The sequence below is a fragment of the Triturus cristatus genome, chromosome 2_2 (assembly GCF_964204655.1).
Source record: "Triturus cristatus chromosome 2_2, aTriCri1.1, whole genome shotgun sequence".
NCBI classification, from domain to species: Eukaryota; Metazoa; Chordata; class Amphibia; order Caudata; family Salamandridae; genus Triturus; species Triturus cristatus.
Window position 1 is genome coordinate 1061509668 of NC_140582.1, and position 13287 is coordinate 1061522954.

At 42.5% G+C, this 13287-nt stretch overlaps 1 long non-coding RNA gene across 1 annotated transcript; it reads left to right on the forward strand.

Moving 5' to 3' along the window:
• The first annotated feature begins 322 nt into the window (after positions 1 to 322).
• On the forward strand, positions 323 to 13083 carry LOC146863152 (uncharacterized). The gene is made up of 3 exons (XR_014978559.1): positions 323 to 477; positions 12611 to 12691; positions 12887 to 13083. It is a non-coding gene; the product is annotated as an uncharacterized LOC146863152 (long non-coding RNA).
• Positions 13084 to 13287: the final 204 nt, after the last annotated feature.

Below are 13287 nucleotides of genomic sequence, written 5' to 3' on the forward strand. Positions count from 1 at the left end.
TCTATTTCACTGCTTATGTTAACGTGGTACAGGTCTTTCTCACAACCATATTTAGTTGTGTGATTTTATGCACATCCCATTATCAGAACAACCAAATAAATTGCCATTCTAATAATAACATCAAACCGAATAAACTCGATCAAACGTGTCCATTCAGTGATCTGTTGTCAGTGCGGGTCTCGTGACGTGGGCTCGTGCCCACTCTTACATCTTATGCACGCGACGCCTTCCTCTTCTCCGCGGTGATTGCACAGCCCCTCATGTTCTTGGGCTGCTTTGCTAGTTTAGTTCCCCTCAGTGCTCCGACTTGTAGCAGTACACATTGCGGTACCTCCTTTCTTAACATATCCACATTCTTTGTGTTTTCTTTCTCCTGTTCTTTAACTTATTGCGTCTCGGCCGTAGAATCACCTGACACCGGTCGTAGCTCCATACTGAAGATTTTTGAAACATGATGAAAACCTGTAATGGATAAATGTGAGTGAGACCTTTACTTTTCAAGTCGCTGATGTCTGTTTGCGGGGCACCCTTTAGGAACGGGCAATGGAGCGCGCACAGCTGAACTCTGGAAACGTCTCTTGCCCAGCAAAACGCGGCTAGTGTTGTTTTTAAATAGAGATTACCAATGCATGCGCACTGACGGAGCACAATCGCTACGAAAACACGGCCCATTTCCAGAGAAAAACACAAAGGGTGTGGGAAAGCATAGTTAAAGGTTTTGCACACACAAAAGGCACAGAAAACGCACGGACATTCGCCGACTTGTAAACTTTAGGCGGCAGCATTTGTAGGAGGCGATCTTTCCCAACTGCAGGGTTTCAAACAGGTTTTGAAAGTTGCGCAGCTATTTTTAGCCCGCGCTCCGGCTCCCCTCACAGTTTGCCTTGTCTACTTTGCTTAGTCTCTGTGCTCGCTGTCAGACATCCTGACTCCACTTAATAAACCAGTGAAAGCAAAACTTTCTTAAAGTAACAGTGCGGCTGGAACATAAATTAGTTCCTTCGGCATCAGGCAGGCACACACCTCCTTTTATTCCACTTTGCCCTATGCGCTGCGAGCCACAATGAACTAGCTGTGGTCACTAGTTAGGAAGGAATGTTTCCACCGCTCCAAGAGTCGTAAATCTAAAATAGGCTAAAGTATGACTCACGTGGGGGTCGTTAAAATATATCGAGTGCTTTAAGTGGGATAAAAAAAAAAAGTGGGGTTCTCTAAAAGGCGCGTGGCCAAAGAAGAACAAATAGGAATTCTTTATGAAAGCTGTGGCCTATGTAATTAAGGGCGTGGCTTAATACACATGAAGTAGAATTTGGTGGATTGCTCAGGAGCGTGCCACTTGACTATTTGGACGCCTCTCTGTTAGTTCTCTCTGATTGCATCTAGACACATGACATAAAAACAAACACCTACACCTAAAACAAGCCAGACCTTTTGGCTTTGCCAGTGCTTGTTTGCAGCATCAATTAATGGAAATACAGCAATGACATTGTGAATAAATAGAACTGAAAATGTTTCATATTTGAAAACATAGGACAGTGAATTAAACATTACAAAGATCGGTGGAAGGGAGAGTGGTTTTTGGAGTGTCGTTCCCACCTATTCTCCCCTTCACATCATTTTCCTTTACAATCCCTCACGCTTTGAGACGTGTGGCCTTTATCTCTCCACATGTTTCTGCAATCCTTCCTCTGCATATCTCACACTTTATCTGCTTGCTCTTCATCCCTGCCTTTTCACACTTTACTTCTTCATGTTTTTCTTGTATTCCATTTCTTCACCAATTATTCCCTCTCTCCCTTTGCACCTTATACACTTCTAACGGTCATTGCAAAATACATAAACGCTGTGTGACCTCAGCAGAGGGGCCAGGGCTTGCATGGGCATGTTTTATGAGCACATTGCCTTCAACTCCAGAACTCTTATTCGTCCTGCCTAGTGAACACCCGCTTTCCTGCAATCACTCCGACATCTAGAGGTGACTCCGTTTACACTTATGTACTATATGTTAAATGGAAAAAAACTACAGAAGCATACCTGGAAAGAGCAAATACTCTTAGTGAGTGAAAGAGGAAGTAGAACATGAAACGCAAATAGGGACTGCACTGCTGAAAGACAGTTTCTAAGCAATTTGACAATTCTGTTTATCTTGTTGGGGGCCTTGGCATGTGAAGCGTGCTTCTGGATAGTGTTGACACTGATTTTGGTATCTGTCAAAGGTTTTAGGATAGTTTCATTAGTCCTGTCCACCATATCATTATGTCACCAAGAGTGAGAAATGAACACTAATCTTCTCCACACACTTGAAATTGAGGACATGTTACTAAGATGTTAGCAGGGCCCAAAAGGTTATAATAGGTGGATACATTGCTGCGACCGCAGGACCACGGTTCCTGCAGAATTGAGAACCAGGAGCCATCAACAAAGGTGGATGTGTTACACCGAAACTTTAACAGCATGTCATAGACAGTCATAATAGAACACAGCACAATACATTGAGCTTGAGTTTTTTTTGACCGACTTGAAGTCTAAGATGCTGATCACCACTATTCCCCATTTTATAAGCATTATTGTCCCCCCACCTTCAGAACTAACTACTGCCATATGGGGTAGTGGTGAGCAGTGAGCCATCGTTTCGTGAGGAGACCTTTAGATACAGCTGTGTGTCGTCTATGTATTGGTGACAGAGGATCCCTCACTTCTTAAGAAGGACTCCGAGTGGCTTGATGTATTGGTCGAATAAGGTTGGGGCAGGGATGGATCCCTGCGGGACACCTTGGCCCACCACAATCGGTGAGGAGAGATGGTCATCCATTTCTACTTGCTGCAACCTGCCCATGAGGAATGAAGCATACCATTTCAGGATCATGCCAACAAATGCTCATTCGATTTTGAGTGTTTCTAGGAGCATGTGGTGGATGACCGTGTTGAAGGCTGAGGATAGGCTGAGAAAAGTCAGAAGGCAAGGGTTGATTGTGTCATGAATTTGTAGAGCGGTTTCTGTGCTGAGGCCCTGTTCGAAACCAGATTGGAATTTGCCTAGGAGGTCATTTCTTTTAATGTGTTGGGCGAGTTGCTCTTCTGCACATCTTTACATGTTTTTTGGAGGGGGGAAGGCAGGTTGGAGATCGGGCTATGGTTGTTGAGACTGCTGATGTCTGCAGAGGCTTTTTTTAAGAGAAGGGTGATTTGTCCAGTTTTGCAGCAGTCAGGATATGATACTTGGCTGAGAGAGATTCATCAGTTTTGTCCAGTGGGGATGCTTGTGAGTATAAAACTCTTTTGCAATGTCACCAGGGATTGGGTTTGCAATGTGGTTGGAGGGTTTTGTTTTTATGATACCCTTGAGTAAGTCGTCCTCTGTAACAGAATTAAATAGTTTATAAGTCTCTTTGGATTTGCACACTAGCAGAGAGGTGGGGAGGGCATCATGATGTAGTAGTCAGTGAACTTCGGAGTCAAAGAACTGTGGAAATTACTCTTCTTTTGATGGTGGGTCTTCAATTTTGGTGTATGTGGGCATGAAGGGGGTGTTGGCAGTTTTGACCAGATCGAAGAGTTGCTTTGGTCTGTCCTTGGCTGAGTCCAGCAGTGACCGGAAGTGGTTGTATTTCTCCCAGAAGATGTGTCTTTGTATTGGAAACTAACATTTCTGAGGCCGGTGAGCTTGGTGGTGGAGGGTGACTTTCTCCACATCTTTTCTAAGTTTCTTAAGGCTTTAATTTCCTGTATAAGGGCCTTCTTGAACCATGGCACCGATGGTTTAGGCCATTCCTTTTTGCTTTGGAGTGGAGCTGCACCATCAAGCACATCAGAGAGGCATGCAAAGCTGTGTGAGTTAGCATCATTCACATTTGTGGTGGGGCCAATGGAGGGGAAGTGTCTTCTGAACAGTGTTGTTAAGAGTAGTGATGTCTATGCTTCTGGCGTCCCAAAAACAGGTAATTGCTCGTTTCGGTTGACTCATTACCATGGTGTGCGACCGTCATAGGGTGAAGGGAGTGAGAATGTGATTGGACCAGTCTACCGGGATTGGATAATTCAGTGAGAGCATGTAATCTCTGGAGATTATTAGGTCTAGTATGGAGCCTTTAGCGCATGTTGGCTTGAGAATATATTGAATCAAATCATTGTTAATGAATGGAGGCAAAGTGGTTCGCTGTAGAGTGTCAGTGGAGATGCGCAGTGTTTTCTAATACCCATACACATGTTGCCGGTAAAGCAGACTGTGTGTGAAATATATTAAACTATGCCTGTGTAATGGGATTGGAAGGACATGCTGACATAATGTTCAAGGGCTCAGTAATAGAACCTAGACTTTCTGGACGGAACAACTAGCCCACTATGCAAAGAAAAAGTGCAAATTACATCAAATCTAGAGACACGGGAGGGTGAATGGGGTGTGTAAAGTCACAATTATTTTTCTGTTGCAATCTACCCGCAATTTTTGCAAAAATTGTGATTTTGGACTTCTTTGTGTGTCCAATTGCACATAAAAATCTAGACCTTTTAAATTGTTGTGAGAAAAAACAATTGCCAACATCCGTGGCTCGACTGAGGCTTGCTCCTTGCAAAAACAATATGGGTGTAGTCCCTCAGCAGAGGGCTTATTTCTTTCGATACTACATTTTTACAGTATTATTACAGTATTACATTTACATGAACAAATTAGTTCATGAAGGATGTGTGTCCAAGAACAATGACAGTTCTCTCCGAAATGCAGAGGGGAAAGAAACAATGTTTACTGCAGATGTTTCAAAGACCTCTGATTAAGAGTACAAAGATGCTTTTCTTAAATTATGCAAAGAAATACAAATATAGCCCATTAAAGAAAGAAGATGCATTCCCAGTTGAAGCATTTTTGACTTTATTTTTGTACATTATTGGTAATAATCTGCTATCAGAAGAAATAGGCTTAGTGGAGCCCATTTAGCAGTTCACTGTGGGACTCGAGCCTATATTCTTGGGGAGAGGGGAGCGGTGGTGGGCAGCAAGCCAGATCCGTCACGTTTGTATCCAAGAACAGAGGGTACTTCTCGGCAGCACACGTAAACTTTTTAAAGTTCATATATGGTACGGAGTACAGTTCCATACATAGAAGGGTGCATTCCTGGATTCTGGTGATCTCTGCAATAATATCAGATAAGCTAAACTAACCAGCTGAACTACCACAGCAAAGGGCGCCTCTAGAACTTTATTTGTTCAAGCAGATGTGTTTTTTTCTGAATCTCTGTTAAATAAAATCCGGGTGCCATTTCAGCGACCTTCTGGCCTCACTGGATCTAGGCGCTGTTTTGTCAGCACACAAAGGGGCCGCCTTTTCCGGAGTTTTGAAAAGAAATTGGATGGTACAGTGCTGCGCACGCGGATTCCGCCTGTCCGGGATCCAAACTGCAAACATTATTGTCGACATTCCAGGAATTCACAAAATTTTTAACAGCTATCATCGTATTGTAATCTCGGTCTCCGATAAAAAAGGCATATGGATCCAAACCAAACAAGCGCACCCAGTGTCCGAGAGTCCGATATGCAGAGAAAATATCCAGGCAGCTAACACGTGGGATGCAGATGATAATGTAAAGGGGGTTCCTTTGGGCAACCACATGGAAGAATCTGATATTGCTGGATGTCTGGCTGGAATGGTTGACACTCATTGTCACATAAACATGCTGCTTGGGAACTCTTCACAAGCAACAATCAGCAGCAGCGCTGAATCCATGGGTACTTTTATCCAGGTTGATATGGAATGAGGCCTAATTGGAAATCTGAGTTTTACAATTTCTGCAAAATATGTGGAAATGTTCCAGCAACTTTATTTAAGTAAAATACTTAAACAAGTGGTGGCCAGGGTGTCAGAGAACCGTGACACCTCCCAAACATTTTTTTCGCTTTGTTTTGAAATGTCGCCTGCCTGCAGCAGCTAAAAGTAAACCCTTTAAAATGAATGTGGATTTGATTCTAGTAGCTCACACTTTTTATCCGAATGTGTAATAACCGGACAAATACCCATAGGAAAAGGGAGTGAAGATCCCCGGGTTGCCTAGGAAACAATAAACCAGAATTTGCTCCTTCTGGAAAAAGAGGAGAAAGTAAAAATATAAAATAAAATTGGACATCTTTATATCGAGTTATAAAAACGTTGATACAAAAAGACCGCCGTCCTTTATTTTCTCATGTGTAATAGATTAACCGTTATATTGCAGATCACAATTTAATCAAATTCTCTCCACCTATTCATGCATTTTAGGGGTATTTCTGTTGTCCATAAACCTACAGTTGGCATTCTGCCTTCTATCACTAGGTAAGCAAAATCATACAATGAAATGATAACTCGCAACCGTCAATCATAACTTATTAAGAAGGCGCTGAGCTCTGATATTTTAGAACTTTGAATACCCAGTATTCAGAAAGAGCGGGTAAAGTAAGGCATATACAACAGGGATGTGTGGTCTCTGTGCATCTTGGAAAACTCTCCCTAACTCCTGTAATCAGGAACATCATTCAAACAAAATAGCTTTTTTTAGGCTCATAACATTGTGGATGAGTCTAAGTGGAAGAAAACAATAATCATCTTTTCCTATTATTTGTTCTCCTACTTTGCCTTAGCATGAAATTGCTCCTCCTCAAGAGTTGACTGAGAAAACCGAGAAATATTACATTGATATATGTCTACTGCATGCCCTGTTCACAATATTACATTGTTACAGATTTATGCATGCTATAATATTCCTATATGTTAATTAGAAATGTATATTGTTGCAATTGATAAGTAAACTTTTATAATTGAGAAGCTAAAAGTTTATCCCCAAAAGTTTTAAATAAAGCTTTGTGATTCCATTATGGATAGAACTGTATCGTATTTTAGATGTGGATTTGTAGCCAGTCTTTATCTAATCCATCAGTTTTCCTGCATCTCCTTTCTTCGACTGGAAGTAATGTTTTATGTTCAGTTTTGCAGATCAATCAAATATTTCAAAGTATTGCTAAGCCAATCCTCATTTTTGCAGTGAATATTTAAGTTTTCATATGAAACTCTGGGGCATATGTACAAGCCTCTATCGCCACCACAACGTCACTTTCAGTGTAGTTGTGGTGGCGATAGAGGCCTCGCCTTATTCACAAGGCAGTGTTAAGCCACTTAACATGGCTTAACACTGCTCTGTAAATAAGGCCCCATTTCACGCTATGCTTAGCGTGAAAGTGGTGGGCAGTGGGTGTTGCAGTGGGCGTTTCACTGCAATACCCATTGTTTTTGATGCAGCCACCTATTTACAAGAACAGCGTAAATAGGAGGCAGCGTGAGAATTAACACCAGTAAAAACCGGGTCTTAAGTTGGCAAAACAAGGAGAAATGCTTTATTTCTCCTCGTTTTTGCTTTTTCAGTGTGCCTTGTGCAGCACACTTGGAAAAAGCAAAACGCTTTGGATTGTTTATAGGTAGGAAGGTGACCCTTCCTGCACAGAAACAATCCTTGAAAAAAGTGCCATTTGGTAACTTCCATGTGTGCTGCATTAAGCAGCGCACATAGAAGTGACAAAAGGGCATTTCATGATTGTTTATGTGCAGGAAGGGACACCTTCCTACACATAAACAATCCTGCCCTACACGCAGACAACCTTGCACTATGCCTGTGCTTGTGTTGGCACTACACTGGTAAGTGTAGCGCCAGAGCAGGGGGAAACACAAGGCTGCACCATTTCCTTGTAAATATGGTGCAGCCTTACGTTTCTGAAGTGGTGGAGTGAGGCGTTAAGCTATGACCGCTAACGCCTGACTCCGCCACTTCATTGTAAATATGCCTCTCTGTGTCTTAAATCTCAAGATACAGTTAGGAATAATTGCCTTTAACAGTATGTATATGGTTTGTTTATGGTAATTCTATAGTGCAAACCTAGCCAAATGTCAGAGGAGTGCTGTACATGGTGAAAGCCACACATACATTAAATGAGTAATAGGAGAGGAAGCTGGGTTGTTGATGGTTAACACTGTGATGTAGTGTTCTTTACAGAGGTGTGTCTTCAACACTTTCCCTTATTGGAGCAGCACTGGGGCGGTCCTAATGGATACAGGAATATTGTTCAAGATCCTGGATGCATAGATGGAAAAAGGCTGGGCTGCTATTTTGTTTTGTCCTTTTTACACTTCTTATTCTGCAGTCTGATAGTGTCATGGCTGCAGGAGTACTGATAACCACCAGGGATGGTGATCTTGGCTGTAGACAAGCCCAGATGCTGGTCTGGTGACTTTGTAAATTGTGCAGCTGGTTTTGAAGGTGGTGCACGCTGGCTAGGGAAGCCAATGGATTTCCATCAGGATGGAGGTGATGTGATCATATTTCTTCAGGCCCTGGATGAGATGTGCTGGGATGCTCTTAAGGGACCCCAGTGTGGAGACTGAATGTCATGAAGCAGTGCTCTGACTAACATACAGATGCGAGAGGAGTACCAGGCCAACATTGGTTTTTGGTAATACCTTACTTCGGACTGATGATGTCCAGGAAGAACCAGAGCGGCTTGGCATTCAGTGAAAGCTGGGGTTCAAAACTGTCGATGTTTATGCCATTGAGACACGGTTGCACTGTATCTTGTTTGTTATATCTTGTGACCTATAGAATTAGGGGACTGAGAAGTATGCTGGTGTTGCTGATGCTGATATTTAACAAATACTCTTGAAGCGCAATCAGCATCCATAGGGTGTTTATTTTCTTACAAATGGAAGAGGTAGATACTGTCATTTTTCAGGCGTTCTTCAAGTGATAACCTGGACTTCATAATTCACATTCACTGAGCTGATGATCTTGTGTCCCCACACACCTCATTTAAGACTTCTCATAACCTATAGAGTGTCATTTCTCTTGCCTAACCCCAATCCTGTAACCTGCATACTTTCTAACTTTTACAAGGTTCATTTCAATATGGTTCATCGAAATGTGTGGATTTGTGTATGGTTATGTTTGTGTGTTTTGTAATGCACGGAATGCCGCCAGGAAATACCATAAAATGACAATTCCCATGTCACGCTTTTTCCTCCCAAAAGGTTGAATGGTAATGAAACAAATTGCTCATTAATCTTTTGCAAAATACGTAAATGTTTCACCATACCCTAGGAGGCACTGAGTACAATTATGTGACTGCTGCATTTTTCTTTTACATATCTTTTTATTGGGATGATTTTTCACAATAAAACAGAGCATTTGCACAGCATGTTGGGTAATACTTATGATAATGATACAAATAACAACACTCCCTCCACCCTCTTACCCGTTTAGCCCGGAATAAAAGAAATCCCAAGAAGGCCAAGTAATGTGGAAAGAAGAGGGAGTAAGAGTGCAGTGAGTGGAAATAGGAAGCTTCAGAGGGAGGAGAAAAGTGAAGGGGGAGGGGGAAGGGAGAGAGGGGAGAGAAAGATGAAGGGGGAAGAGGGGGAGAGGATGCCTAGCGCTTTAGCTTCTAGTATTGACCCATTTCTCAAGGAGTGTTTGAACAGTTGTAGGGCCATGGGTCTCTGTGGTATGTGGCTGCTGTATTCGAGCTGTGACATGTAAGCTATAAGGGGTTGCCAAAGTTGGTCGAACTTCTTATCTGTGTTAGCTAGGCTGTGTGCTATTTGCTCCATGCAAGGACCTGCCACATCTTGTGAAACCATAAAGAGGTGTGGGGGGGGGGGAGTACTTTTTCTTCCAGTAAAGTGCAATCAGCTTTTTGTCCACTCTGGTTATATGACGTATAAGAGGCCAATCTGACCCCATCATGCCCTCCATTTTGGTCGGTCTCACTCCTAAGAGAATAGTGGCAGAATAAGCTGGGATAGAGTAGCCTTGCCAGTCTGTCTTTCCAGAAAGTTTGGTTGAGCGTGCAGCCCCGCCACACATCCAAGAAAGTGCCCAGCTCTTAGTTGCACTGCCAGCAGAGGACAGAGATGGTGGGGTATATGTAGTGGAGTCTATGCAGGGTGAGGTACCATTGGTACATCACTTTGTATCCGGTCCTTTCTGGGGGATACTGCGGCGGGATTTGTGCATATCCCTCCACAGGAGATGCCAGTCCTTTGGGGGTATGTCTTGCCCCAAGTCTGTTGCCCCTGTTGTTTTGTCGGTGTGGGGTTCTGTGGTTTGGAATCCTGAATATAGCGGTAAGCTTAGGAGATCAGTCCCCTCATACACTCAAATGAACTCACCATTTTTTCAACCTGCATAAATGGTCTGGTGGCATCTGTGACATTGGTTGGGTGTACTGCCCAGTGTCTGAGCTGTTAGTAATGGATCCAGGTTTCCGCTGAAATGTGAAAGTCTTGTTTCTGTTGCTCTAACAGCTTAATGTAGTCTCCCAAGACTAGATCACACGGAGCTCTACATTCTCCCCTTTACCAGTGCCAGTTGTCTCATGGGAGGTTCCTCCGCCATGGCAGAGGAGCGTCGCCCCACTGTTTTTAAGCAGTGCGAGGAAGAAAAAACATAAAATGACAATAACTTACAGTTATTATCATTTTATGTTTCCTGCCTCTTTGCGGGTGGGCGGGGCTGCCCTGCTCACGGACCAGGACAGGGGAGGAGTGGTTTGCCCACTCCAAAGGGCGCGATGACTGTTTGGTCGGCACTCTCGGGCTGCCCAAACCAGCTATGCGCACTTTCCCCATTCTCCATGCAGGCTGCATTACAGCCTGCATGGAGGACAACCCCAGGCCTCCATTCCCTAGTTGACCGTCGAACCAGGACTCTCAAAACCAATCACAACGCTGCATTGCAGCATTATGATTAGTATGGGGAGCCTGGGTGCTCACCAATCACAACGCTACATTGCAGTGTTGTGATTGGTCAGAGGAGCCTGGCTGTACTTCCTGTCCATGTCTAACGAGGAGAGAAGACGGGGACCTGGGGCGGCAAGGTAAGGTTTTTTTATTATATACATATATATTTTTTTAATTGCCCACCGCCTCCCGCACGCGCCACACCACCCTCCCCGCCACTTGCGAACCATGCTCGCAGCGACTGCTGTTGCTTTTTGGCTAAGGTTGTACTATACAAATATCACATACACACATGAATATATACATATTTTCCATGTAGAAAATATTTTTTCATACAAATTTTATATGATTTTATGATTTAAGAATACGTTTTGCCACCCTCAAAACTTGTTATTTCCAAATCCTTTTCTATAGAAGATTTTCAGTTTTATAACAAAATCTGAAATGGATTCTCTGAATCCCAAAATGTCTTCATTTATATCCAACCCCTTTATTTTCTTTGGGGTGCCAAAGATTTTCAAATTTGTATTGCACACATGGATTTCATACTGCTGAGGTTTACATTGGTCAAGTGAAAGATAATCTGCATTGATACATTTCCTATGAAAACCTATCTCTACTGTAGAGTACTTTATAGATCTTCCTGGTTATAACGTCTATCTTAATTTTTCTATTTTATCCCCAAGGTACTTGACCAGCAGCCGTTTCCCCCAATAATATGCCACACTCATCACTACGTTGCTGCAGCCGCAGTGATATCTTCTGGAGTACTAACTCCCCATTCTTTCAATTGACATTAATAAAATAAGATCCACTCGCCTTCTCCAAGCAACTGTAAAACAAACCCTAGATTACATCTCGGGTTATTGTTTGTCAAATTTCTCTTGAAAGGATTTGGCCTTTTCATATTATGTGAGGGCACCTATGAAAAGACTTTATTGTAGTGTGGAAAAACAAGCGTGCCATTAGTGGCTCATGTGATGTGGTGTACAAGTCACACTTGAAGGCAAACCTTGTAGTGGCTGAGCAGCTACTATATGAAGCTTTTTATGGTATGTTTTGGCTGATTATATCTGATAGAGGGAGACTTTCAGCAATGCATATACATTTTGACTAGGGTGAGGTTCCAGTTTTGTAGGGTACTGGCTCTTCTTTTTTCATGCATTTTGAACAATGGCTATGTTAGATGATGTACATATGGGACAGAGATGTTTTGGGTGAGTGCTGAACTGCTTTGAGCCAGCAACGAACCTGTTGTTGCATATATTGTATGTTTGGAGTAGTCTGGTGATGTGTACCAAATACCACGAGGAGTTTGTAGTGCATTGAGAGCATGATGTGTTAGCTCCTGGATGAAGCCGCTATTGCTTGGGAAAGTTAGTGTAAATTAATTAATTAGTACATACACATTGAGACAGAGTTATAGCAGGCAACTGGTCCTAAAGATATAATTGATACTTTTCAAGGAGCTCTAGTTATATCCTTGATGTAGAACCAGAATAGACACTAGTTTGTTTCTTGTATAAATAGTATAAGTCCAGTTCTCTTAGTCTCTAATGTCTCATTAAAAAGTTTTCAACTGGTTTCAATGAGTGCTTGAAATGTATGTTTTTGTTGACATCATGTTATTTACTCCATCGCCCCTACCTTCAATGGTTAAGAATCCCATCTAGCCAGGGAGGGAGGATTAGGACTTCTCCAAACATCTATCAGTTGTTCAGCTGCAATTAATGAATGGCTAAGTGTTCGCTCCGCCCTCGTCACATTGCCCACTTTTTTGTTGTTGAGGACAAAGAGGATACGTCTGGTGACTCTGCAATAAGATATCACACTACCTCTTTAATTTGACTAAGCACCTCTTTGCAGCAATGACTCCGTTTCCTGCATGACCACCAGATGTGGATCATCCTCTCCTCTGCAACTCCAGCACTTTCCACTGATGTCCAGGTAAATTAATTCCAGTAGTTGAGGGGTCAAATGCCAATTATACATCAGTTTGTAACACTGTTCTCCATCTTGTACATTATTGTGCCTATGCCCAATATCTTTAAAACGTTTTTCTCACTCTTTGTCATCAATTTCTCTTTTGTATTGCCTGATCCTAGATGACCTGGTATCCCCACTTTCTTTATCTTTCCCCAGCTCAATTTACATTTTAAGAGCCCTGACGAAGTCATTGGAATTCGCACCCATTTGAGGAAACACGTGTTAGTAGCAGGAAGAATGGACTCAAGATATCTGGCAAGAAGACAGTGTTGCCAAAAACAGACTTGTATTGTGATGGTATCCTGGAGATTATACAAGTGGAATAAATAATCAGTGGACTTTGTGTGCAAACATCTTATACTTCTTGTGTAAAGGAACATGACTGTGCGCTGCTCTTGATGACTCAGGGTGATGAGCCATTGTTGGTGCTGGGCACCCATACCTTCTAATGTCTTATAACACTTGGTTCTATATTTGGAATATTATAGGTGGTGCACACCTCTTATCCTTATATCACCCACAATTTGTGTATCCTTGAAAAATGGAAAAAATCAAAT